This window comes from Dendrobates tinctorius, unplaced genomic scaffold, assembly GCF_039654945.1.
Source record: "Dendrobates tinctorius isolate UK_male_01 unplaced genomic scaffold, ASM3965494v1 ptg000064l, whole genome shotgun sequence".
Taxonomy (NCBI): Eukaryota; Metazoa; Chordata; class Amphibia; order Anura; family Dendrobatidae; genus Dendrobates; species Dendrobates tinctorius.
In genome coordinates this window covers 43,903,313-43,930,226 of record NW_027361732.1, presented here as the reverse complement: position 1 = coordinate 43,930,226, position 26,914 = coordinate 43,903,313, and positions in this window count along the sequence as shown.

Genomic DNA, 26,914 nt, shown 5'->3' with positions numbered 1-26,914 from the left:
GACTCCTTGGGACTTACATTACCGAAGCCATTCGCATTGGTGACACCTTGCATCCAGGACTCTACCTTCTGCTTTCTTACACTGTATAGTAATTCAGTGTGACTGAATTGGTTGAACTGTGATATACTGTTGCAATTGTACCTTAATAACAGCATTTTTAAGTTCTTCGTACAATGCAAACAAGAAAGACATATTTGGTCTCTCTCATTCTCCCATGTGATCTGTGACTTTTCAGTATTGTAATTTGTGGCATATTTATTCTACATAAATCAGATTTTGGGGGAAAACTCATCAAACTGGGAAAATTTGAATTTCAAAAGATCTTCTCTTTACTGGAGGTGTACGGTTTTCAAGCTATAACATGGTCTCATAGAAAGAGCTTATGATTCCTGCTGCCTTGTCCACACAGAGTGAATGATGGCTCTTCCCATATACAAACTAGTACAGGAGAAGCTGTCAGTCACTCTCATGTGTTTCATCTGCGAGTCCTGGCTGCATTTAAATAGCTTCGTCCATGATGATATTTGGGTGTATTATAAATAAGGCAAGCTCACAAATATCAGGCGCTATCCTTATATGAGAGCATAAAAGAAGTGGCTGATACTCATTAAGGATGAACACTCAGTTTCTGAATAGGTATGCAACAGGAAAGATAAGTTCATATATTAGTCATTAAAATCTATAAACAACCTCATATCAATTTATGTCCCTTATTATTTTAATTTACATGCAGTTTACTTAGTGATCCTAAATATATAATTGTGTAATTATCCTAGGCAGCAGCTCTATGAATCCTCCATCTTTAAACTGTCTCTATTAGTAAATGAAATTAGTACCTGAAGATAGAACATATTGAACAGAATATGCACAAGACTATTTGGTATTTGAAAGGATAAGTAGGTAGCTGTTTAGTTAGATAAATAGGAAATCATAAAATACTCTAAATAAAATCACCATAAAATACACAGTGTAATATAAAGATTGTTTAACTATAATTCAATCCTGCTATTCTGGCACATGTACTTACAGGCAGGGATATGAGCAATATATTCCTGATAACTCTGTATTTATACAATTGCAGTGACAATAAAAGAAATCATATTTTAACTGCTATGAAAGTGTTAATGGTCCAGCAAACCTCAGTGTGTATAGAAATGAACTAGTTTATGATCCTGATCATTTTTGTTCTAGTGAAAAGGATTATGCGACAACTCCTGTTATGTCATTTTAAATGGCTTTATGACATTCGTTTTTAGTGAATTGAATGTACTGGAAGGAAATGAACATTTCCAAATAATAGTTGAAGGGGATCTAATTTACATTAGATTATGTTAAATTAACTTGTACCAGTATAGATAGAACTAAGTTCTACTTTAATTATCAAACCTCTATACAGTAACAATATGGAGGTTCAGACGAATCAACGGTAAAGATATTTTCATATTTGCATCACTGTTTAACAAAGCTAATGCTAACTTACATTATGGTGTTTTTTTAAGTCTTTTTTTTTAGCACTCAGGATTTTAGATAAAATAAGAGACATACTTTATGGAAAGGAGTGTGACTGCAGAATCAGCCAAAAAATTGAGTTTCTTCATGTTTGCATCCAAAGATCAGTCGTTCATTGTTGTACATAAATAACTCTAATATGACGTCAAATCGTTAAATAGGTGGGCAAAATTACAAACCTCAATATGGGTTGAAAGTGGATCTCTAATACTTCAAAAATCTAAATGTTTATCTCCCACTAATCTGCCTATCTGAGTAATTGATTAAATCACCAAACTGCTTTTAGTTAAAGTATTTTACGTATTATAAGACGCACTTTTTTCCCCCAAATTTGGGGGGGAAATAGGGGTGCATCTTATAATGCGTATAGTTCAGCGCTGAAATCTCATCTCCTGAGATCTTGATGCCAAGATCCTCATCTGCGCATGCACTGCCCCCGGCTGCCATTTTCCTGGAGTCCACTGCACAGGAAACCATGGAACTGTGGGGGGGGCTCTGGCCTTTCACAAAATGTCAGCAGAGCCCCCCGCAGCACTAGAGACCCCAGCAGCACCGGACACCTGCAGCGGCGCACTTTACATCAGACACCCCCTCATCCCAGCCTGCGGCCTGCAGCATCACCCCCCTCCTCCAGCAGCGACCTTGGGAACCCCACTTTACCACAGCCACCACCCCAATAAGCAATAAGACGCATGGATTATAAGAAGCACCACCATTTTATTTAAGAAAAAAAATTCCTATTTTCCTCCTCAAAATTTGGGGTGCGTATTATAATCCAAAGCGTCTTATAATCCAAAAAATACGGTATTCAATGCCCATTGGTTTACTGTATCTCATGTTTGGGTGCAGATTTCATGCCATAAATAGTAACTGTGGCTTATAAATGGGAATTTTTGGGGTGGCAGTGGACAGCTTGGGCTCTGTATATTATATATGTGGTTTTGTCCCTTGGAATTTACCCATTTTTTTAACAGACAAAATTTTCTGATCGTTCATTATTGCACATGTGGTTAAGTTATTCAATAACCCTTCTATAAAGAAGTTTGTGTGGAGATTTATGATCCCCTGTGTTTGCAGTTCTTGTGTCTATATCCCCATTGCTCAACTTTTTATGTGATGTGATTTTAATATCTACAATAAAATTTGTATGGTTTATTTCTACTTTTTGACTTTTTACTTCCATTTTGTGTAGAATATATTTATTATTGGAAGTGCCATCTATTTAGGCCTAGTATTTGGTGATATGTCCTTATATAACAGATATTCTCATTTATTTATATAATGCCAATAAGGCGGTATTTATATATGTGCAGACATGTATAACACCACAATCTTTATCAGTACCACTATCTGGGCAACTACCAAGAAAATCCCATAATATTTTAAGAAAGGAACTTTCTTTTCTATGCAACGAGTAGTACAAATTTCAAAACAACCAATCAATACATCACAGCATTTAATCAATTATTTAAAAGATGCAGGTGATTGACTGACACATTAGGGGTGAGCTAATAAATAAGGACTCGACATCAGCTAGAGGTACAGCCCTGACGAAGATGGGAGATACCCCTCGAAACGCATTGGCCAGTTGCCCTCTCACGCACCCATTCTCACTGCTGTGTGACATCACACTAGCTCCGCCCCCTCGCTTCACGCCGCATTCTCAGCATTGCTTCTGGCTAGGGCACGCGAGGCATCGGCGGTCTCCCACGCATAGCTGGAAGCAACCAGCTATCCTGTCAGCTGATCTCCTGCGTCCAGCAACAGACAACCCATTGCATTGCTCCACTAAGCAACATACCTGGGTCTTTTGGCATTCTCGGCACACTATAACCTGAACGCAGCTTCACCTATCAGCCGATCATCACCTTCTACACAGCATGGGGCTGTTGCACACAAGCTGCATCACCAATGCCGGTTCTTGTAAGTACAATTTAGCTACACTCAATGATACTTATATGTATATTACACCTATGTTTGCTGCCTAAAAGTTTTAGTAGTAATTTACATTATCTTATTTTATTATATCACTCTAGCAGTGCTATCTGCCAGCCGATCAGTGCCCACATTTTACTGATTTCATTAGTACAGTACATTTTCAACAATTAAGTACAAGTAAGTACAATAACAATACTGATAATTGTGTGCAGTAAGTTTTCTGCTCCCCTGTATTTTTACTGCTCCCCTTTACCTCCTTAACCTCTGTTTAGCACAGTGATTATTTTATATTTACATCTTTTTAAGGCATACTTGGTACTCACCTCAAAGAGAAACATTACCTCCCCAAACCTATATAATTATGAAGATGATGTGTGGAAAAAGCTTAAAAATTGATAACTGAATGATTTTCCATACTAGAATTATCACAATCAACCTTATATTGCGAGAGGAAGCTCCACATGAAACCACAACCTTTGTCACCTATAGAGCTTACCCTGCTTCTCTGTCCACAAAAATGTGTTAAGATTTCTTAGGACAGAGATTCTTTAAGGGGAATATGTCAGCAAGATTTCACCCACCCAACTATATATATATGTGCCTGCAGCTCTTTCTAAGCCAAGTCAACAATACTTTTACATGCCCAGGCCTTTCCTTCCGTATTGAGAAATCAGATTTTGAATTGACATACAATTGAGACTGGAAATCTGATGCCTCTGTCTGTTCAGCTTTATTCCCCGCTCAGTGCTGCTTCTTTCTGCTTGACTGATGTCTTTTTTTTGCCGGAAATCACACAGCATAGAGGCTGTTAGTCAAGGTGGAGGACACAGCACTGGGCAAGCGTAGGGGTGAATACAGCTTGAGCAAGAGAGAGGCTTCATTCAGATCTACAGCATCATTTGTGTAACAGTCCAACTGCTGATTTCTCAGTAATGGAGGAGCAAGCTGGCCATGGAGAGGTATTGCTGGACTTGTCTTTTGAGTAGAATAGCACATATCTTGTAATTGCACCCATTTTAGAGTAGAACAGATCACAGCTATTTTGGAGTAACATAATATATCTGTTATGGCCATGTTGGAGTAGAAAAACAACATATATCCAACAATTACAGCCATTTTAGAGATTAGGGGGATTTTGTGTAAACACAATATATGCTCATTGATGGGGGCCATTTTGAACTATTATCATTTTATTATTATTATTATTATTTATAAAGCACCATTGGTTCCATGGTGCTGTACATGAGAAGTGGTTACATACAAATTACAGATATCACTTATAGTAAACAAACTAACAATCACAGACTGATATAGAGGGGAGAGAGGACCCTTACATGATACAGGATGGTGGGGAATAATCTATGTTCATTTATCATAGGCATTTTGGAATAGAACAAGACATGCCTGCTAATTACCACCATTTTGTAGTTGAGAAATACAGTATGTCTATTGATCATAGTCTAAGGGGTAAGGTTTCGCCTTGTGGAGAGTGACATACCAGCTCTGGCTTGTCAAGGTAAGGAGGCTTATTCCTTATTCGCCGTGCAATGCTCCTCTGGGAAAATAATATGAAAATTGCCTCTTCAGAGAGGCAGGATCGCTACTACCAACAGGTGGCGCTATAGAGTTCAAGTCCTCTTCCTCTCTGAAGAGGCAATTTGCATATTGATCATGGACATTTTGGAGTAGAATAGTGAGTGTCTATTAATAATTTTGGAGTAGTATCATGTATCCACCATGATAGTGTTTATTTTGGAATGGAACAATATGTGCTTGACAGTTCCATCCATTTTGAAGTGGAACAACATATACTTCATAATTTCAGTCATGTTGGAACAGTATGACACAAATTTAGTAATCACTAGCTGAAGAACCTGGCGTTGCCCAGGCATAGTAACTAACTGTGGTTAGTTATAACAAATTGTAATGATTATATTGCACATAAAAGCATTTCACACCATATATTCAACAGTACAGATTTGCAAGACAAATTAACTAAACGATTACCTAAGTATTGAAAGTATTTATTTCCAACTCATTCAAGAGCCTTTTGATAAACCACATTTTTGGTTTTTCCCTTTGGTGCAAAGATGAACAGATTTTTGGCAGTTCCAACTCTTGAACAGACCACGTAAAGTTGACCATGAGAAAAGCATGGAGATTGCAAATCGATCCCTACTACTTTCAAGGACTACTTTCTAATCCTATCCTGTGTGTTACTGTCTGCTGAGCTGTGTATCTAATCCTATCCTGTGTGTTACTGTCTGATGAGCTGTGTATCTAATCCTATCCTGTGTGATACTGTGTGCTGAGCTGTGTATCTAATCCTATGCTGTGTGCTGAGCTGTGTATCTAATCCTATCCTGTGTGTTACTGTCTGTTGAGCTGTGTATCTAATCCTATCCTGTGTGATACTGTGTGCTGAGCTGTGTATCTAATCCTATCCTGTGTGTTACTGTCTGCTGAGCTGTGTATCTAATCCTATCCTGTGTGATACTGTCTGCTGAGCTGTGTATCTAATCCTATCCTGTGTTATATAGTCTGCTGAGCCATGTTCTAATCCTCTCCTGTGTCATACAGTCTGCTGAGCTGTGTATCTAATCCTATCCTGTGTGATACTGTCTGCTGACCTGTGTATCTAATCCTATCCTGTGTGATACTGACTGCTGAACCATGTATCTAATCCTATGCTGTGTGACACTGTCTGCTAAGCAATGTATCTAATACTATCCTGTGTGATACTGTCTGCTGACCTGTGTACCTAATCCTATCCTGTGCGATACTAAATGCTGAACCGTGTATCTAATCCTTTCCTGTGTGATACTGTCTGCTGAGCTGTATATCTAATCCTATCCGATACAGTCTGCTGAGCCATGTATCTAATCCTCTCCTGTGTGATACTGTCTGGTGAACCGTGTATCTAATCCTATCCTGTGTGATACTGTGTGCTGAGCCATGTATCTAATTCTATCCTGTGTGATACTGACTATTGAGCTGTGTATCTAATCTTATCCTGTGTGATACTAACTGTTGAGCTTTGTATCTAATCTTATCCTGTGTGATACTGACTGCTGAGCCGTGTATGTAATCCTATCCTGTGTGATACTGACTGCTGAACCGTGTATGTAATCCTATCCTGTGTGATACTGTCTGCTGAGCTGTGTCTCTAATCCTATTTTGTGTGATACTGGGCTCCTCCCTGGGCACCCTCTGCAGTCTGTGTCAGAGGGTGGTGTCTAATCCTATCCTGTGTGATACTGGGCTCCCCCTGCAGTCTGTCTCAGAGGGTGGTCTGTGTTGGCACGGTAATAAATTGTGTTATTTCCAGCTTTGCAGAAAGACGATAACTCCATAGAAATGATAACAATAGTATGCCTCAGTTACCACAACTGTCTAAAAGGAAAACTGTTGCTCATAGCAACCAATCACAGCTCAGCTTTCATCTTTCAAACAGCTCCGGTGAAATGAAGGATGCTTATTGACTGGTTGCTATGTGGAGTGGTTGCTCATAGCAACCAATCGCAGCTTAGCTTTCATCTTTTAAATAGTTCCGGTGAAATGAAAGATGCTTAGTGATTGGTTGCTATATGGAGTGGGCATGGCTGATACACACACATACACACACATACATACACTCATTTTTATATACATACATTGCTATTTTTGAATAGTGCAATTTATGCCTGCTGATAGCATGTGGTTTTGGTATCGAGTTATACATGCTTGCAGTAGAAGAACATTTGGTTGATAATTTCAGCCACTTTGGAGTGGAACAATATACACTGTACTTCATAATTGTGTTTATTTTAGAAGGGTATAGCATGCACTTACTGTGACCATTTTTGAGTAGCACAGTTTAGGCATGTAATCATTATGTGTTGAGTACATGTGCAACTTGACATTTCCGAATGCTGAGTCCATCTTTGTCCAGCTTTATGCAGATCAGGTTAATTTACTTAATTATCTTTTTACAACTGTCCAGTATGTACTGTGGATCAGTAGCTTAGCCACTGAATCTAAAGGGCCTTTTTCACATAGCCGATTTTGTGACGCAACAGCGATATCGGTAGCGATATCGCTACCTGTGACACTTACCTCCGACCGCCCCCCCGCTGGCTATTGTTGATCACGTGAGATCGTCCTGGTCCATTTCTCGTCGTCGGCTTCCTGCTGGCGCCGACGAGCGACTCCATGGACGCGGGAGGAAGGACGAATCAGAGCTGCCGTCTGACAGGTAAGTTATGACCGCCGACTGCTGCTGCAACGCTGGTGAGATCTGCCTGTTTGGCAGCTCACTAGCAACCATTCAGCGATGCACCACCGATCCTGAACAGGTCGTATCGTTGTCGGGATCGCTGGTGCATCGCTAAATGTAACGGGACCTTAACACGTGAGGAAGCCGCCTTTCGGTATTCTCATTTCCATGTAAGGGTTTTCTTATGAGCCAATTTACCTCGATGACTATGCACATGGCGCTTTATTGCTAAGTGTTACTTCTATCTCTTTTATATTCTACTGCTACTGCATTATTTATGTATATGTTAATTGCACCTCTTTACATTATTAAATACTATTTGACTTCATTCTTGCACTCTTGGGGTAGCGTCTATTTTTACCTATTTCAGATATCCATTATATTTACCTGGCTCTACCCGTTATCATATTTTTTGGTCTAAGAAACAAGTTCTGGTGTAATGTGCACATTTTTAAATGTTCTTATTTGTCTTGCCTAGGTTTTTGCATTTGCTACATAAATGAGAAGTTTAACCATTTTTTTTGTATTTGTCATTACTCTTTTTTTGAATCACATATTTTGGTAGCACTCCATTTATAAAGAGGTAGTGACCACAAAACTGAGATTTATTGATAAACTAGAAAAATTTAATAAAATATGGGAACTACAAAGTTTTTGAGATATCGAAACAGCAATGCTATTTGAATAGAAAGTAGGAACAAAGGGTATTTAGAAAATCCTCACTAGTGCAATGTACAATGACTTTGTATAAAAACTTTTTGAAACTGGAGATTTGCCCAAAAGCTAACTCGACAGTTGATACCTGGAGAATGTTTTCCTGGATGACAAATCTATACATTCTGTTTGGTTTATTTCTTACAGTGTGTTCGGTTTTCTCAAATTTATAAATTGCCTTTAAACAATACAATTTAATAAATAAAACTCAAAAGTTTCTTCTACTTACTCTTCATAGTGGTGACATGAGTCATAGTTTACCAAAATAGTCCTGGCAGTTAAGATATAGTGTAAATGAAATATGATAATTTATAACAGGTGGTGCAGCTATGTCCTGAACAAAAGAATAATCTAGAAAACACTTGAGCAGTTTATAGCTACAAAGAGTTATGATCTATATCAGTACTGAACATGAAATGCATCTCTGGCTTTCATGTTATCATTAATGGCTTCTCATTGAACACAAAAATACCAATGGCAACATTTTTCAGCCTCGGTAGGCTTTCTAAATTGCCTTTGTTATTTAGCAATTATGTTCATTTTCATGGATGTGTGTGGGTGTGCTGGAGCAATCTTAAAACATGCTCAATTAAATAAAATGGAATTATCTCTGAAACAAATACTTGAGATCTCAGTTAATACAGTTTTGATTATAAGAATAAGCTTATACTTCAAGGTGAATGGCATGCTACATTATCTGAAATCACAGAGCAGATTTTACAGACTCTGCTACTTAAGAGCTTGAATATTAGCGATCATAACAAAAAACATGAAATCAAAGCGTACGCTGTTAACAAATTCAGGAAAGCATCATAGTATAAAAACAAAATCCTTTATATGTTTAGAAATGTAGGCTTATACTATCAGCATTATAAAGGGATTGTTCCTTTAATAAAATTAGAGGAATTGTATAATCTATATTTTGTGTACTTAAAAGTTTACACTGATAGATTGGTTTTCTAACCTTATTTTATTGTATGGTCATAGATAGTTTTTCTTGTATTTACTTGGTTATAGGAGCCATTCTGGCTTACCTCTGTAAGCTGTGAACTGCAGTTTAGGCATCTGCTTTGCATGCACTGAGGCACTTAGACTTAAAGGGAATCTGTCAGAAACACCTTACAAAGGTATGAAAGTGTTCAAAAATACAGTATATAAAAAAAAATTCAAGAAAAGAATTTTTTCATTAGTTATATAAAAAAAGTATAAACAATAAAATGAAAATAGCAACACCACATCCCTAATAGCCTGAATGCAAGAATTCTTGTTTTTATTTTTTATTTTATAAAAGTAATAAAACTAAAATTAATTAAACACTGACTCATTGACTCACAGTATAAAGTTAACATGTCACTATCACCAAGCAATAAATGCTGATAAATCCAAATCCAAAAATCGCAAAGTCTTGTGGTTTATTTTTTCACTCCCCCCATAAAAAGCCTTTCCATACATTATTTAACACAATAGTGATATTAGGCTAAGTTCACACTTGCGTTTGGGTGCCCTGCGTAGAGCTGCGTACGTCTTCTTTTCAGATCCGCATAGATGTGCATGCATCCTGTGTGCCTATCTTTAAAATGTTGCATTTCCGTGCGGTCGGCGGGCACGTCAAAACTACGCACGCGGACGCATCCGCATATAATGTATGTCCCTGTGTGGCGCCCCTGAGGGTCCGTTCGCCACAGAGGTACTGCACCTCATCCAGAGGTGTGGTATCCCACCCTCAGGTAAGAAGGGATCACCACCCAGGACTCCTAACACTAGCACCCAGCACACACTAGTTTAGTCAGGGGAGCTGGGTGTTCACTTCGGAAGGATGGCCTCATCCCAGACTGGCTAAGAAAAGGTGTTAGGGTGTTAGTGTGGAAGGTAGGTAGAGTGGGAGGAGCTTAGGTAGTGGAGTGATTGTGGGCATCCAATCAGAGAGTGAAAGGTGAGAGGACTGAGGGTCAGAGAAGAGAGAAACATCTTGACCATGCTCCTTGGCTGGAAGGAAAGGGTCTTTGGGGCACGGGGAGTGTGATTAGCCACCTGTGGGGCCCGCATCCCGGAAGGGAAGGATCAGGCCACGGTGGGGGAGCCGGCCCCTGAAGCTAGTGGAGAACTACAAGGCTCAGCTAGAAAGCTGGAGGCTGAGATAACTTTAAGTGCCTCAGCCAAATCCACAAACATTCCTTTGCTGTTAAAGCAGCCAAGATGGTGAAGCTCTCCACAGGCAGAGCTGTGTCCCAGGGCAGCTAGGATGGTACTTGTGAGCCGATGACAGTGATGGTGAATGCAGTGTATGGCAGGCGAGTTGTAAATGATACCAAGGACACAGTTGGGTGCAGTTTCTGGGTTTTTACTCACAAGTCTTGTGCACACAATGATTGGTACTGTGTCCTCCGAGGGAGGGGTCCGGCAAACTCCCAGGTAGATCAGGACCATCTGTTCAAGACTCCTCCTTATGTCTCCTCTCTAGCCCGTATCTCTGCGCTGATCTCTCCCTTCCCTCTTGCCCTGCGCGTTCACAAGCAGTGTCCCAAGCCAGCAGCCACGGATCACAACGGGCGACGTGGGTCAGGCCCCAGGGTCTTTTATCCCTACTGCTGCCCTCAGTCCTCTCACAGCAATCCTGCTCTTACGTTGTCCTGTCACCGACTGACTAGTTTCTGGAAAGATTTATTTACCTCAAACTAGCTCCACCCACTAACTGTCACCTTTCACACTCTGATTGGATGCCCACAATCACTCCACTACCTAAGCTCCTCCCACTCTACCTACCTTCCACACTAACTCCCCAACACCCTTTCCTTGACAGCCTGGGATGAGGTCATCCTCCCGAAGGGTACACCCAGCTGCCCTGACTAAACTAGTGTGTGTTAGGTGCGAGTGTTAGGAGTCCTGACTCCTGAGTGGTGATCCCTCCTTACCTGAGGGTGGGATATCACACCTCTGGATGAGGTGCAGTACCTCTGTGGCGACCAGACCCTCAGGGGCGCCACACCTGCGTACCCAACGTTAAAGATAGGTACGCAGGATGAATGCATATCTATGCGGATCTGAAGGAAGAATGCAGCCCTACGCAGAGCACCCAAACACAAATATGAACTTAGCCTTAAAGAGTCTAGCTAATTCCACAAGAAAACGTTCTCCACTATGTTGACAAAAAAAAGAATACTGGTTATCATGTAGAGACAGGATGATGACTTTTCTACTCCAGTAAGAACTTCATATTCCGGGCACAGGATTAGGAGCTGCTCCACTCAATAGTACTGTGATGCTTACAATAAAAGTTGTGCCTATTTCATACGCAACAGAAAAAAGTCAGACTCAGTCCTGTTACATTGACTTTAAAGCGGTTGCCCGGTCCAAATCGATAAGTCTGCATTCACTCAGAGTGACAACAGACTTATAAATTCCCCCAGCGCATGCACTGTGATAATTTGCCGGTTTCTGAGCCGGGATGGGAGGATATGTATACATTATACATACTCCAAGTCAGAGCCTGTCCAGTGGGCGCAACCTCACTCAAAACACTTGTATTGAGCAATATTCGCTCCGACTAGAGATGTGGCTGTCCAGTGGGTGTGGCCTAATTTCATACAAGTGTATAAAAGTGAGGCCACCCTCACTGGCCAGGATTATGTATAACTCATACATACCTTCCGGTCCCGGCTCAGAAACCGGTACATGCTGGCAGTGCACATTGCTATTGCTGGGGGGGATTCTTAAGTCTGGAGTCATACACAGTGTTTGCAGACTTATGGATTTGGAATGGACAACCCTTTCAACTACTTGGTCTCATCTTCCACACATACTGCCTATGTTACTCAACTTCTTCTTATATGCAATTTTAACCGCTTCCTGACATCCGATGTACTATCCCGTCCATGGGACCTGGGCCCCTATGCCCATGGACGGGATAGTACGTCTACCGCGATCAGCGGCACCCACGTGGTGAGCGCTGCTGACCGCGGCCGGGTGTCAGCTGATTATCACAGCTGACACCCGGCACAATGTGTCAGGGGTGGTCACGGACCGCCCCCGACACGTTAACCCCTTGCACGCCGCAATCAAACATGATCGCGGTGTACCGGGGGTTAAAGGGAAGCATCGGCAGGGAGGGGCTCCCTCCGTGCTTCCCTGAGCCCCCCACAGCAGCGCAATGTGCAGCTCTTTCCCTGCAGGCCCCCGGATCCAAGATGGCGACGGGGGCCTTCGGGGGCCTGCAGGGAGCCGACTTCCTCATTGCCTGCAAAGTGCAGGCACGAGGAAGCCTGCTGCACTGCCTGTGACAGATCGCTGATCTGTCACAGTGATCTGTGATGTGACAGATCAGCGATCTGTCACAGGACAGTGATGTCCCACCTGGGACTATGTAATAAAGTTAAAAAAAGTAAAAAAAAAGTGTTAAAATAATTTGTAAAAAATCGCCAAATAAATTAGAAAAAAAAAATATTCCCCCAATAAATCCATTTTTAAAAAAACAAAACAATAAAAGTACACATATTAGGTATCGCCACGTCAGTAACGACCCGACCCACCCTATAAAACTGTTCCATTAGTTAACCCCTTTAGCGAACCCCTTAAAAAATAAAAATAAAAAACGAAGCAAAAAATAATGATTTATTATCATACCGCCAAACAAAAAGTGTAATAACGCACGATCAAAAAGACGCATATAAATATCCATGGTACCGCTGAAAATGTCATCTTGTCCCGCAAAAAACGAGCTGCCATACAGCATCATCAGCAAAAAAATAAAAAAGTTATAGCTCGCAGAATAAAGCGATGCAAAAATAATTATTTTTTATATAAAATAGTTTTCATTGCATAAAACCGACAAAACTTAAAAAAAAGACCTAAATGAGGTATCGCTGTAACCATACTGACCCGAAGAATAAAACTGCTTTATCAATTTTGCCGCACGCGGAACGGTGTAAACGCACCCCCCCAAAAGAAATTCATGAAACGCTGGTTTTTGTTCATTCTGCGTCCCAAAAATCGGCATAAAAAGCAATCAGAAAATGTCACGTGCCCGAAAATGGTACCAATAAAAATGTCAACTCGTCCCGCAAAAAATAAGACCTCACATGACTCGGTGGGTCAAAATACGGAAAAATTATAGCTCTCAATATGTGGTGATGCAAAAACTATTTTTACAATAAAAAGCATCTTTTAGCGTGTGACAGCTGCCAAATATAAAAACCGCCATAAATAGTAAATCAATCGCCCGTTATCACCCCCTTAGTAAGGGAAAAATAATAAAATTAAAAAAAAATGTATTTATTTCCATTTTCCCATTATGGTTAGGATTAGGGCTAGGGTTAGGTCCAGGGCTAGGGTTAGGGTTAGGGCTAGGGCTAGGGCTAGGGTTAGGGCTAGGGTTAGGATTAGGGCTGAGATTAGGGTTAGGGGTGTGTTGGGGTTCGGGTTGGAGTTAGAATTGGGGGTTTCCACTGTTTGGGCACATCAGGGGCTCTCCAAATGCAACATGGCGTCTGATCTCAATTCCAGCCAATTCTGAGTTGAAAAAGTCAAATGGTGCTCCTTCCCTTCAAAGCTCTGCCATGCGCCCAAACAGTGTTTTACCCCCACATGTAGGGTATCAGCCTACTCAGGACAAATTGTAAAACAATTTTTGGGGTCCAATTTCTCCTGTTACCCTTAGGAAACTAAAAAATTGGGGGCAAAAATATCATTTTTGTGGAAAAAAATGATTTTTTTATTTTCACGTCCGAGCGTTATAAACTTCTGTGAAGCACTTGGGGGTTCAAAGTGCTCACCACACATCTAGACAAGTTCCGTGGGGGGTCTAGTGTCCAAAATGGGGTCACTTGTGGGGAGTTTCAATAGTTTAGGTACATCAGGGGCTCTCCAAACGCACATGACACCCGCAGACCATTCCATCAAAGTCTGCATTCCAAACCGTCACTACTTCCCTTCCGAGCCCCGACGTGTGTTCATACAGTAGTTTTCTCCCACATATGGGGTGTCAGCGTAGTCGTGACAAATTGGACAACAACTTTTGGGGTCAAATTTCTCCTGTTACCCTTGGGAAAATAAAAAAATTGGGGACTAATTGATCATGTTTGTGGAAAAAGTACGATTTTTTTATTTTCATGCCCTGGCATTATAAACTTCTGTGAAGCCCTTGGGGGTTCAAAGTGCTCACCTCACATCTAGATAAGTTCCTTAGGGGGTCTAGTTTTCAAAATGGGGTCATTTGTGGGGGGTTTCCACTGTTTAGGTACATTAGGGGCTCTCCAAAGGCAACATGACACCCGCAGACCATTCCATCAAAGTCTGCATTCCAAAACGTCACTACTTCCCTTCCGAGCCCCGACGTGTGCCCATACAGTAGTTTTCTCCCACATATGGGGTATCAGCATACTCAGGACAAATTGGACAACTTTTGGGGTCCAATTTCTCCTGGTACCCTTGGGAAAATAAAAAAATGGTGACTAAAAGATCACGTTTGTGGAAAAAATACGAATTTTTTATTTTCACGCCCGGGCGTTATAAACTTCTGTGAAGCACTGGGGGGTTCAAAGTGCACACATCTAGATAAGTTCCTTAGGGGGTCTAGTTTACAAAATGGTGTCATTTGTGGGGGGTTTCCACTGTTTAGGTACATCAGGGGTTTTCCAATCGCGACATGGTGTCCGATCTCAATTCCAGCCAAAAACGTCAAATGGCGCTGCTTCCCTTCCGAGCTCTGCCATGCGCCCAAATAGTGGTTTACCCCCACATGTGGGGTATCAGCGTACTCAGGACAAATTGCACAATAACTTTTAGGGTCCTGTTACCCTTGGAAAAAATAAGAATTGAGGGTGAAAAGATTATTTTTGTGGAAAAAATATGATTTTTTAATTGTACGGCTGTATGTTATAAACTTCTGTGAAGCCCTTGGGGGTTCAAAGTTCTCACCACACATCTAGATAAGTTCCTCAGGAGGTCTAGTTTCCAAAATGGTGTCATTTGTGTGGGGTTTCCACTGTTTTGGTACATCAGGGGTTTTCCAATCGCGACATGGTGTCCGATCTCAATTCCAGCCAAAAACGTCAAATGGCGCTGCTTCCCTTCCGAGCTCTGCCATGCGCCCAAATAGTGGTTTACCCCCACATGTGGGGTATCAGCGTACTCAGGACAAATTGCACAATAACTTTTAGGGTCCTGTTACCCTTGGGAAAATAAAATTGGGGTGAAAAGATCATTTTTGTGGAAAAAATATGATTTTTTAATTGTACCGCTGTACGTTATAAACTTCTGTAAAGCCCTTGTGGGTTCAAAGTTCTCACCACATATCTAGATAAGTTCCTTGGGGGGTCTAGTTTCCAAAATGGAGTCACTTGTAGGGGGTTTCCACTGTTTAGGTACATCAGGGACTCTCCAAATGTGACATGGCGTCCGATCTGAATTCCAGCCAATTTTGCATTGAAAAAGTCAAACGGCGCTCCTTCCATTCTGAGCTCTACCATGCGCCGAAACAGTCATTCCCCCCCACATATCAGGTATCAGCATACTCAGGACAAATTGCACAATAACTTTTGCAGTTCAATTTCTCCTGTTACCCTTGGTAAAATAAAAAAAATTGAACCTGAAGTATTTTTTTGTGAAAAAAAGTTAGATGTTAATTTTTTTTTAAATATTCAAAAAAATTCCTGTGACGCACCTAAAGGGTTAATAAACTTCTTGAATGTGGTTTTGAGCACCTTAAGGGGTGCAGTTTTTAGAATGTTGTCACTTTTGGGTATTTTCTATCATATAGACCCCTCAAAGTGGCTTCAAATGTGATGTGGTCCATAAAAATAAAATGGTGTTGTAAAAATGAGAAATCGCTTGTCAACTTTAACCCTTATAACTTCCTAACAAAAAAAAAATTTTGGTTCCAAAATTGTGCTGATGTAAAGTAAACATGTGGGAAATGTTAGTTATCAAGTTTTTTGTGTGCCATATCTCTGTGATTTAAGGGCATAAAAATTCAAAGTTGGAAAATTGCGAAATTTTCAAAATTTTCGCCAAATTTCCGTTTTTCTCACAAATAAACGCAAGTTATTTGAATGAAATTTTACCACTGTCATGAAGTACAATATGTCACGAGAAAACAATGTCAGAATCACCGGGATCCATGGAAGCGTTCCAGAGTTATGACCTCATAAAGGTACAGTGGTCAGAATTGTAAAAATTGGCCCGGTCATGAACGTGCAAACCACCCTTGCGGGTGAAGGGGTTAAACAAACTTCAGACATGTCATAGAGATATATCAGAAGATTTTAACAGTGGGAAACTGAGTGCTAAGACTATCACCATTGACTAAATTGAAGAAGCAGAAGTGTGTTCCTCTTTGTTTCTGCTTTTATTTGTTTAAATTGAGCGACATTCTAAGGCCCCATAGTCCATAGGTTTACATTGGTGGAAGTAGCATCGCCCTATACAGAAGTCATTGTGACATTGTGAAACCGATTTCCAGTCCAAACATAAACCATTGTGTGACCCAGTTAGATAGTTTGATTTGTAACACAACCCAATTGACCTTGTGCACACATTCTGACTCGTGTCCCTTAGATCAGAAAAGGACTTTCTTACAGAGTGTAGAACTTTCTATAGAGTATAGAGCTTTCCTGTTTTTTTCACCTTTTATTTTTATAGCTGTTTTTCCACCTTTTCTGTATGTTTGTTATTTCCCTATTTTTATACATATTAAGCACTGCACCTTTCTGTCTATTACATCCTAATACTTTAATAGCTTTGCCTTGTTGTAAAGAACGTGTCTCTATAAAGTCTAAATGATAGTTTTTGCATGTGACCCATGAATGGCCTGCGGGCAGTGAGTACATTGTATGCATGTCATTGGGTCTTACCACCCTTTTGTTAAGTGGTGGCCACATTGAGCATCTTTGGAGTTGGGAGCAAGTGCTCTGTTAAATCTGTAGCCTAAGCGAGGGGCGAGTGTGAAATTGAGCTCTACTGTGACGTGGACTCCTTATTGTCACCCCATGTAAGTGTGGCCCTCACAGTGACAGAAGATTAAAATTACAAAATGCTCGTTCATTGGGTGAAATAATCTTTTATGCAGCGTAAAATATCATCTAACAGAAATTGAACTGTCGAGAACCAAGGCAGTCGAAGCTCAGTGAATGATTTTTTTACAGATTGCTCAGTGTGTATGGTTTATTGCGGTCTGTGTCAACAGGCTACTAAATGACAGCTGACTGGTAAAAGTTTACCGATCACCAGACTTTTATTGCTGCCGATTGCTTCAAGTAAACAAACCCTTAGTGGTTTGGGCAGCACAATGAGTAAATTTTACCCCAGTCATAGATATGTCTGTATGTTGTATGCTTCTGCTTTAAATGTTGACTTTGACAAATTTACCTGGAGAAGTTTACTATCCATTAGGTTTGCATATATTTAACAGTGTCAGGACAGCGAACACATCATCGATTGAATTCAAAAGCGATTTATATAACAGCTGGAGCTACTTTAATAAGTATGTGCTATGCAAATAACGCTGTCTTAGGCATATTGCCTCCAGCATAACTATATTTTACATAAATATCCGATATGACTGTGAATGTTTTAATAAATCTATTCCTGTATTAAAATATGTGAGTTTCTGCCAATTTATAAATAACACTGACAAATCATTTGTTGGCTATGACTATTAGTTATTTTATACAGTATTAACTTGAGACAGGATAAATTTTAATGCCTCAATTTAAAGAGGCATAATATTCTTTAAACATTCATTTCATGTCACGTTTATGTAGATTTTTTAAAATGGTAGAAAATTATTTAAATGTACATATGGAAATGTTGATTTGGTGTCATAATCCTAATTGTGCTATAGGTGTCTGAGGCTGTAACATAGAGCAGTAGTGATTATGAAAATGAAATCTTTAGGGAGAGCGAGTAACACAGTAGAGATAATATATTACACCTACGTGTAGATGGTAACTCTGGACTACATTAGAGTGGATGTTAAAAGAACAATAAACACAGAAAAAGCAAAAATAGTCAAAAATATCCCAGCAATACCCCCAACAAGCTGCTTCTTGATCCAATTTTGTCTTTTATCACAATTAAAACTGAGAAACATATAAAGTAAATATCTGTGTCTCAGGAAATCAACCATGTCCTCCCTCCTTTGTCCTCTTTGTGCCTATAAGATAATTGGCTGCAACACAAGTTTCACATTCTGGATTAGGACAAAATAATGATATGCCATGCCCCTGATTAAGAGGGGAATTGACTTCAGTCAACCATCCACCAAAAATAGAATTAATCAGCTTTTATCTGAAAATTTTTTACAAGACTGCTTAAATGGAAGCTGCCATTAGCACTACTTCTGCGTGAACAGAGGCAGTAAAGGATACAGCATTATAAAACTTAAAAAGGTAAGTTCCAGAATGGACCAGAGTAAGGCCAGGTAGATGTTGTCTATCTGGACTTTTATAAGGTGTTTGATACAGTGCAACATAAGGTTGGTATGTAAAATGAGAACAATGCAGCTAGAGGAAAATAAGTATAATTGAGTTAGATGATGCCTGCCATATTCCCAAGTCGTATTAAATGAGTTGTCCGGTCAAAACTGATAAGTCTGCAGTCACTCTGTGTGACTGCAGACATATGAATCACCCCAGCACACGCACTGTGCACTGCGGGGAGTCGCTGATTTCAGACACGGGAATGGAGAGTATGTATGAGCTATACATACATACTCCAGCCAGTGAGCATAGCCTTGCTCTCCATACACTTGTCTCAATACAAGTGTAGCACAGCACCGTCTGAAACCGGCAAATCCCCACAGCACACAGTGCGTGCGCATGGGGGATTCATAAGTCTGCAGTCTTATTGATTTTGACCGGATAACCTCTTTAACCTTGAAATGCTGTCTGGCCACCTTACTGAAGGTGTGAATACAGTTAAAAACTGAATTTATATCCTCCCGTCAGTCACCAGCTTTCACTCATAGTGGCTACAGGGCCTCTTCAGTAAACAGTGAGCTGTAAGCACACCCTATAATAATAATATAATAAATTTTATTTTTATAGCGCTGACATATTCCGCAGCACTTTACATTTCAGAGGGGATTTGTACAGACAATAGACATTACAGCATAACAATAATCACATACAGTAGATTATAACAAATACCAAGAGGAAAGAGGGCCCTGCTCGCAAGCTTACAGTCTATGAGGAAAGAGGTAGACACGAAAGGTGGGTGGTAACAGTTGCCCTGATTGTATGGACCAGCCATAATGTTAAGTGTGTGACAGTACAGATGGCTAATGGATGCATAAAGCATGTGGGAACATGATGTGGGAAATCTGGTTATGGTAAAACTTTTGGCTGTGCCACACAGGGATAGATTAGGTTAATGTGTTGAGGCGATAGCCCAGTCTGAATAAATGCATTTTCAGGACACACTTAAAATTGTGGGGATTGGGAACTAATCGTAGTGACCTGGGAAGTGCATTCCAAAGAATTGGCGCGGCACGTGTAAAGTCTTGGAGACGGGAGTGGGAGGTTCTGACTATTGAGGATACTAACCTCAGGTCATCAGCAGAACGGAGGGCGCGGGTAGGGAGGTATACTGAAACAAGGGAGGAGATGTAGGGTGGTGCTGAGCCATGGAGGGCTTTGTGGGTGAGGGTAATAAGTTTATACTGAATTCTGGAGTTTATGGGTAGCCAGTGTAATGACTGGCACAGGGCACACCCTGAAAATTATTATTATTATTTATTAGAATATTGACTTTAGGAATGCTACTTCCAATAGGAGGCACTGTAGCTTAAGTCCTTGTCCTCTTTGAAGAGGTTATTTGTATATTTAAATCCCCAAATGAGCATTTTGTGGCCTAAAAGTCTACTTACACAAGCTTGGCATTCTCTCATTATCACAAGAAAAGCCTTAGTAATGTCAAAGTAACATCAGCATAGGAAAGAATTGTAAAATTGAATGCCGTTAAATGTTTTGGTTTGGGGGAATTTTCTTTAGTATTTTAAAAAACAATTATTTGCCCTTACACTAAATAATTGCACAAGAAATACAAAAACTCAGTAAATTCTCAAGGAAGCACAAAGTCTCTGACTAGCATTGACTTTGTTCTCTATAAAAAAAAGTGTGCTGGCTTACTGCTTTTAATGTATTAAAAATCTAGAAAAATGTGTACAGTATTTGTAATTTAAATCCAACAGGACAGATGCCAGCTACACTATATCACTGATTAATTACACTGAGTATGACACTGCTTCCGCTCTCAAATATCTTTCTCCACTCAGTTAAAGAAGCAGCCCAATTAACTTTTTCTTCAGTAAATGTGGGTGCATGCATGTAGTATTGTGTGAGTGTATTAATATACTCACCTATCGCTGTTCTCTCCAGTGTCCAGAGGCATTCTTCTCTGTTTATCAGTAATTTCACTTCTCTCCAGACTGTATGGGTCTAGTGATGGATGAACCCATGGTTGTTCGGGTCTTGTAGGTTCGGCAGAACATCTAAAAAAAAGTTTGGTGCAGTACAAAGATGTTTTATGGTCGCTGACATTAAGGCCACAGTTTAGTAATGGAGAAGCGCCTATAAAATGCCCACATTATTGAACCCATAGTTAGGTTGCAAAAAAGACACAGCAAGAATAAAATCCTTTATTTGAAAAAAGATACAGACTCCTTTATTTGATAAATGAATAAAAAAACACATTTATACTCACCTTATGCCTATTCCATTGAAGCCCTTATCACCTGTAAAAAACAGAAAATAATGAACAACCATGATACTCACCTTACGCCTAATGCACCAATGTCCATGTCCCCTATAAAAAAACAACAATAGTAAACCATATTCCTCACCTATCTGAAGTGAAGATAATCCATACTGTCCCATGATGATTCAGATGATTTGGAGAGCTGTCATATCAGTGACCGCTCTCCCTGTCAGCCAGCTCACACTGACAGGAACATTATCACTCCTCCAGTGTCTAGCACTGAGCTCCCATGTGAAAGGTTACCAGAATTCAATTAAACCCCGATGACCTCACTTATGGCACAGCTCGCTGCTTGAGAACTCGCAGCTCTACACACTGGCTTGCAGGCATAGAGGTCATATAATTGATGTGACCGATATCCAAATCATCCGGATCATTGTGGGACATATAGATTATCTTCTCATTGGACAGGTGAGGGATATAATTGTTAAGAATTTTTCTTTTTTTACAGGGACATGGGCATTGGTGGATTATCATGGCTGTTTATTCTTTTTTGTCTTTTCCATGGTACAAGGGCTTCAATGAAATAGGCGTAAAGTAAGTATAACTTTGTTTATTATTTTCAAGTAAAGTGTAAAACAGAGTGTTGATTGTTATTCAAAATAAAGCATTTTATTCATTCTGTGTGTTTATTTCCAAACTTACAAGGGAGTTAGTAATGGGGGCATCTTATAGATGCTTGTCCGTTACTAACCCTTGGGCTTGATGTCATCTGCCAATACAAAGCTGAAATCAACCCCACAACTATTACCCCATTTGCTACCAGCACAGGGCATGTGGGAAGAGCAAGGCTAAGTTCCAGATTTGGTGCATCTTAATGATGTGCCTTTTTTGGGGCAGTTGAAGGCTGATGTTCTTAGCCTGGGAAGAGGGCCAATTTTCCTGGCCCCTTCCCTTGCTATTAATATCATTCCACAGCTGTTTGTTTAGCCTTTCCTGGTTTGAAATTATGTAGGGACTCTATGCATTTTTTTCTTTGGTCTCCCTATAATATAACCAGTAAATGTTATCCAAACAGCTGTGAGCTGATATTAATAGCCTGGGAACTTTTAAGGATATTGCCCTCCTTCCCAGAATATTAACATCAGCCCTCAGCCGTCAGCTTTCCCTCTGCTGCTAATGAAAATCAACACCATTTTACACATTTATGTAAAAATAACAAAACAAAGTTATACTCATCTTACACCTATGCCATTAAAGCCCTTGTCCCCTGTAAAAGGCATAAAATAATTAGCAACCATAATACTCACCTTATGCCTAATACACTGCTGCTAATGTCCTCTGGTTAAAAAGAAAAATACTAAACAACCATATCCCTCACTTGTCCGACATGAAGATAAACCATATCGTCCCACGATGATCTGAATATTATTGTTCTAGTTCACCCATCTCCATCTAGGTCACATTGCTCTCTTTTAGACCCAAAAATATCTTTTAAAATGAAAGCCTAAGAAGCGTCAGAATTTAAATTTTTGCATAGCGCATAGAACTAGCTGGCTAGTTAGAATTGCGGTGACACCACTGAAAAGCAGAGAACTGCATTAGGCACCAGAGAAAGCGGCGGTAGGTGAATATAATAATACACTCATACTATTTAACATGCATATACAGTGGGGCAAGAAAGTATTTAGTCAGTCAGCAATAGTGCAAGTTCCACCACTTAAAAAGATGAGAGGCGTCTGTAATTTACATCATAGGTAGACCTCAACTATGGGAGACAAACTGAGAAAAAAAAATCCAGAAAATCACATTGTCTGTTTTTTTTTCCTTTTATTTGCATATTATGGTGGAAAATAAGTATTTGGTCAGAAACAAGCAATCAAGATTTCTGGCTCTCACAGACCTGTAACTTCTTCTTTAAGAGTCTCCTCTTTCCTCCACTCATTACCTGTAGTAATGGCACCTGTTTAAACTTGTTATCAGTATAAAAAGACACCTGTGCACACCCTCAAACAGTCTGACTCCAAACTCCACTATGGTGAAGACCAAAGAGCTGTCAAAGGACACCAGAAACAAAATTGTAGCCCTGCACCAGGCTGGGAAGACTGAATCTGCAATAGCCAACCAGCTTGGAGTGAAGAAATCAACTGTGGGAGCAATAATTAGAAAATGGAAGACATACAAGACCACTGATAATCTCCCTCGATCTGGTGCTCCACGCAAAATCCCACCCCGTGGGGTCAGAATGATCACAAGAACGGTGAGCAAAAATCCCAGAACCACGCGGGGCGACCTAGTGAATGAACTGCAGAGAGCTGGGACCAATGTAACAAGGCCTACCATAAGTAACACACTACGCCACCATGGACTCAGATCCTGCAGTGCCAGACGTGTCCCACTGCTTAAGCCTGTACATGTCCGGGCCCATCTGAAGTTTGCTAGAGAGCATTTGGATGATCCAGAGGAGTTTTGGGAGAATGTCCTATGGTCTGATGAAACCAAACTGGAACTGTTTGGAAGAAACACAACTTGTCGTGTTTGGAGGAAAAAGAATACTGAGTTGCATCCATCAAGCACCATACCTACTGTAAAGCATGGTGGTGGAAACATCATGCTTTGGGGCTGTTTCTCTGCAAAGGGGCCAGGACGACTGATCCGGGTACATGAAAGAATGAATGGGGCCATGTATCGTGAGATTTTGAGTGCAAACCTCCTTCCATCAGCAAGGGCATTGATGATGAAACGTGGCTGGGTCTTTCAACATGACAATGATCCAAAGCACACCGCCAGGGCAACGAAGGAGTGGCTTCGTAAGAAGCATTTCAAGGTCCTGGAGTGGCCTAGCCAGTCTCCAGATCTCAACCCTATAGAAAACCTTTGGAGGGAGTTGAAAGTCCGTGTTGCCAAGCGAAAAGCCAAAAACATCACTGCTCTAGAGGAGATCTGCATGGAGGAATGGGCCAACATACCAACAACAGTGTGTGGCAACCTTGTGAAGACTTACAGAAAACGTTTGACCTCTGTCATTGCCAACAAAGGATATATCACAAAGTATTGAGATGAAATTTTGTTTCTGACCAAATACTTATTTTCCACCATAATATGCAAATAAAAGGAAAAAAAAACAGACAATGTGATTTTCTGGATTTTTTTTTCTCAGTTTGTCTCCCATAGTTGAGGTCTACCTATGATGTAAATTACAGACGCCTCTCATCTTTTTAAGTGGTGGAACTTGCACTATTGCTGACTGACTAAATACTTTTTTGCCCCACTGTATACAGTACACACATTTAATGAATAAAAAATTTAGAGGGAGTGGTTCTTTACATATCTGTGTTTTTTGCAGACTATTACACTTATCTTCTTCAGTCCAACTACAATAGTACAACCCATTATTGTCTGTAATAACTGTCCTTTAGTTTAGGATTTTCGCTTTGTAACTCGAATGCTGACCAGTAGAGTTGAGCGACTTTTGGTTTTTTAGGGTCGAGTTTCGTTTCGTGAAACCCGACTTTTCCAAAAGTCGGGTCGAGCAAGATCGGCCGACTATAGGGAAAAGTCGGGGTCGGCCCGAAACACGAAACCCAATGTAAGTCAATGGGGAATAAAAGTCGGCAGTGAGAGGAGGACAGGAAACACATCTACAGTGCCCATTTGAATGCCAAAAGCATCAATTCTTCTTACTTAAGCTTGTCAACCTTAATTAACTTCATAATACAAGTTAAGCACTGAAAAATGGGGGTTATTTGGCTAAAGTTTTGGGGGGTAGGGTTGGCTCCAGGTTTTCATGTGCCCTGGGCAAAAGAGCGCCCCTTTAACACATACCACAATTCATCATGCTCCGATACGGCAGAGAAATAGCGGTATAGTACAATGAAAAATACTTCACTTTTTACATCTCATGACAAGGCCCATCTATTTCTCCATACAGAATCATTGGTCCCATATAATGTATGAAACAGTATATGATGAGCTCCACATAATGCTACAGTATATGTTGGTCCCCATGGATGAAGCTCCACTGTCTTATGGGCCCAAATAATGCTCCAAACATAATGGGCCCCATTTCTAATGCTCTAGTGTATAATGGGCCCTGTAAATGCTGCTCCAGTGTCTGATGTCCACCTTTGGAATGTTCCAGTGTATGGTGGGCCCCATCTATCATTCTCCAGAGTATAGTGCTCCCCAAAAATTGCTGTCCCAACATTGAAAACAATGAAATAAGTCTCCTCGCTAGGGAATCCCTGTACTAGTCTGGACTCCTCGTCGTTCCCATCTTCCATCTCACTGCACAGTATTTCAACCTTGCAACTGCTGTGATCCTGAGCAAGCAGGGGGGGCCCACTCGTTGGCGACGGCACTGGCACAGGGCCCCTGATAGTACGGTGGTGTGTCTGATGGCGGGTGGGCCGAACCTGCACTTTCATCTGCAGCTTCCTCTTTGTCACCATGTAAGATGGAACTGTATATGGGAAGGGTAACCTGAGTTTCATCAGGGTCAGATTCAGGCCGTGTAGCGTGCGAGGGGAATGTAGTGGTCTGGGTCAATGTACCAGCTGATTCATCGAGCAGTGGCTGGGCATCAGTGCACTTGTGTCACCCCCAGGAGTACGGTCGCCACAGTGGCATTACCTTCCTCCTAGGGAGTGTGATGTCATGCTTGGGTGCAACGAAGGATCTCTCTAGCAGGTTAACTGATTGGGCGGCGTTATTCCCACGAGTCATGACCCTCCAAACAGCGTTCATGAAGGCAAAGTGTTTGTTTTACGTGGGCAGTATGGTTGCAAAGCTGAACCTTAAAGGAATGTCCAGAAGGGCACCACCAGGAGTGGAGCCTATGGTTTAATTCGACTCCACCTGGGAAACCTCAACCATGCCAGCTACAGAAAAGATGCACACATTGCAAGCTTAATTCCGTTAACGAACGAGACTCCGTCATGCCCCGTGGTCCGAGTCCGGCTTACTAGAGGGACACGTGAGGCTCTGGCACATGAGATTGGCCAATAACTGGTGTGTCATGCCCTTACATGTCCGTGGCTGCATGTGCGCTACACTGAAAAGGCCAGCGTTTGTCGCTTACAGGTGCAGATAACCCGCTGAACAGCGTTAGTGATGGGGATCTGTGATTACAATTATTACCCGCGAACGATGATTTCCCAGGAAGTGCAGGTCAACCGCAGTTCCGGAATTAGGCCTAACCGTCATTCCTGAAAAAATGAAAAACTTACGTGTGCAAACCACAGGTGCTGTAGCTTGCTTAACAGCTCGCCAGCCGTTCTCAGGCCCCTTATGGATTACACGTGATTGCACAAAGGTGAGAAAGGGTACCGTATCCCCGGATAACATGTATGGATAGCATAGTGTACACATTCAAAATATATGTCTATACATCAGGAGGCAGGCTCAGACGGTGTTAGGCCCAGTATGGATTGCACGTGATTGCACAAAGGTGAGAAAGGGTACCGTATCCCCAGATAACATGTATGGATAGCATAGTGTACACATTCAAAATATATGTCTATACATCAGGAGGCAGGCTCAGACGGTGTCAGGCACAGTATGGATTTGACGGCCCAGACTACACAGCGGAGGAGCAGGGAGAGGTAAAGATTGCAAATGCTGGGGCCCTGCCCAAGCAAGGGGGGCCCACTCGTGGGTGTCGGTACTGGCACTGGGCCCCTCATAGTACGGCGGTGTGTCTGACTGCGGGTGTGCACCACCACCGTCAGAGACACTTGACTGCACTATGAGGGACCCTGTGCCAGTGCCCGCGCCCAAGAGTCAGCCTACCCACCTGTCCAGGGCAAC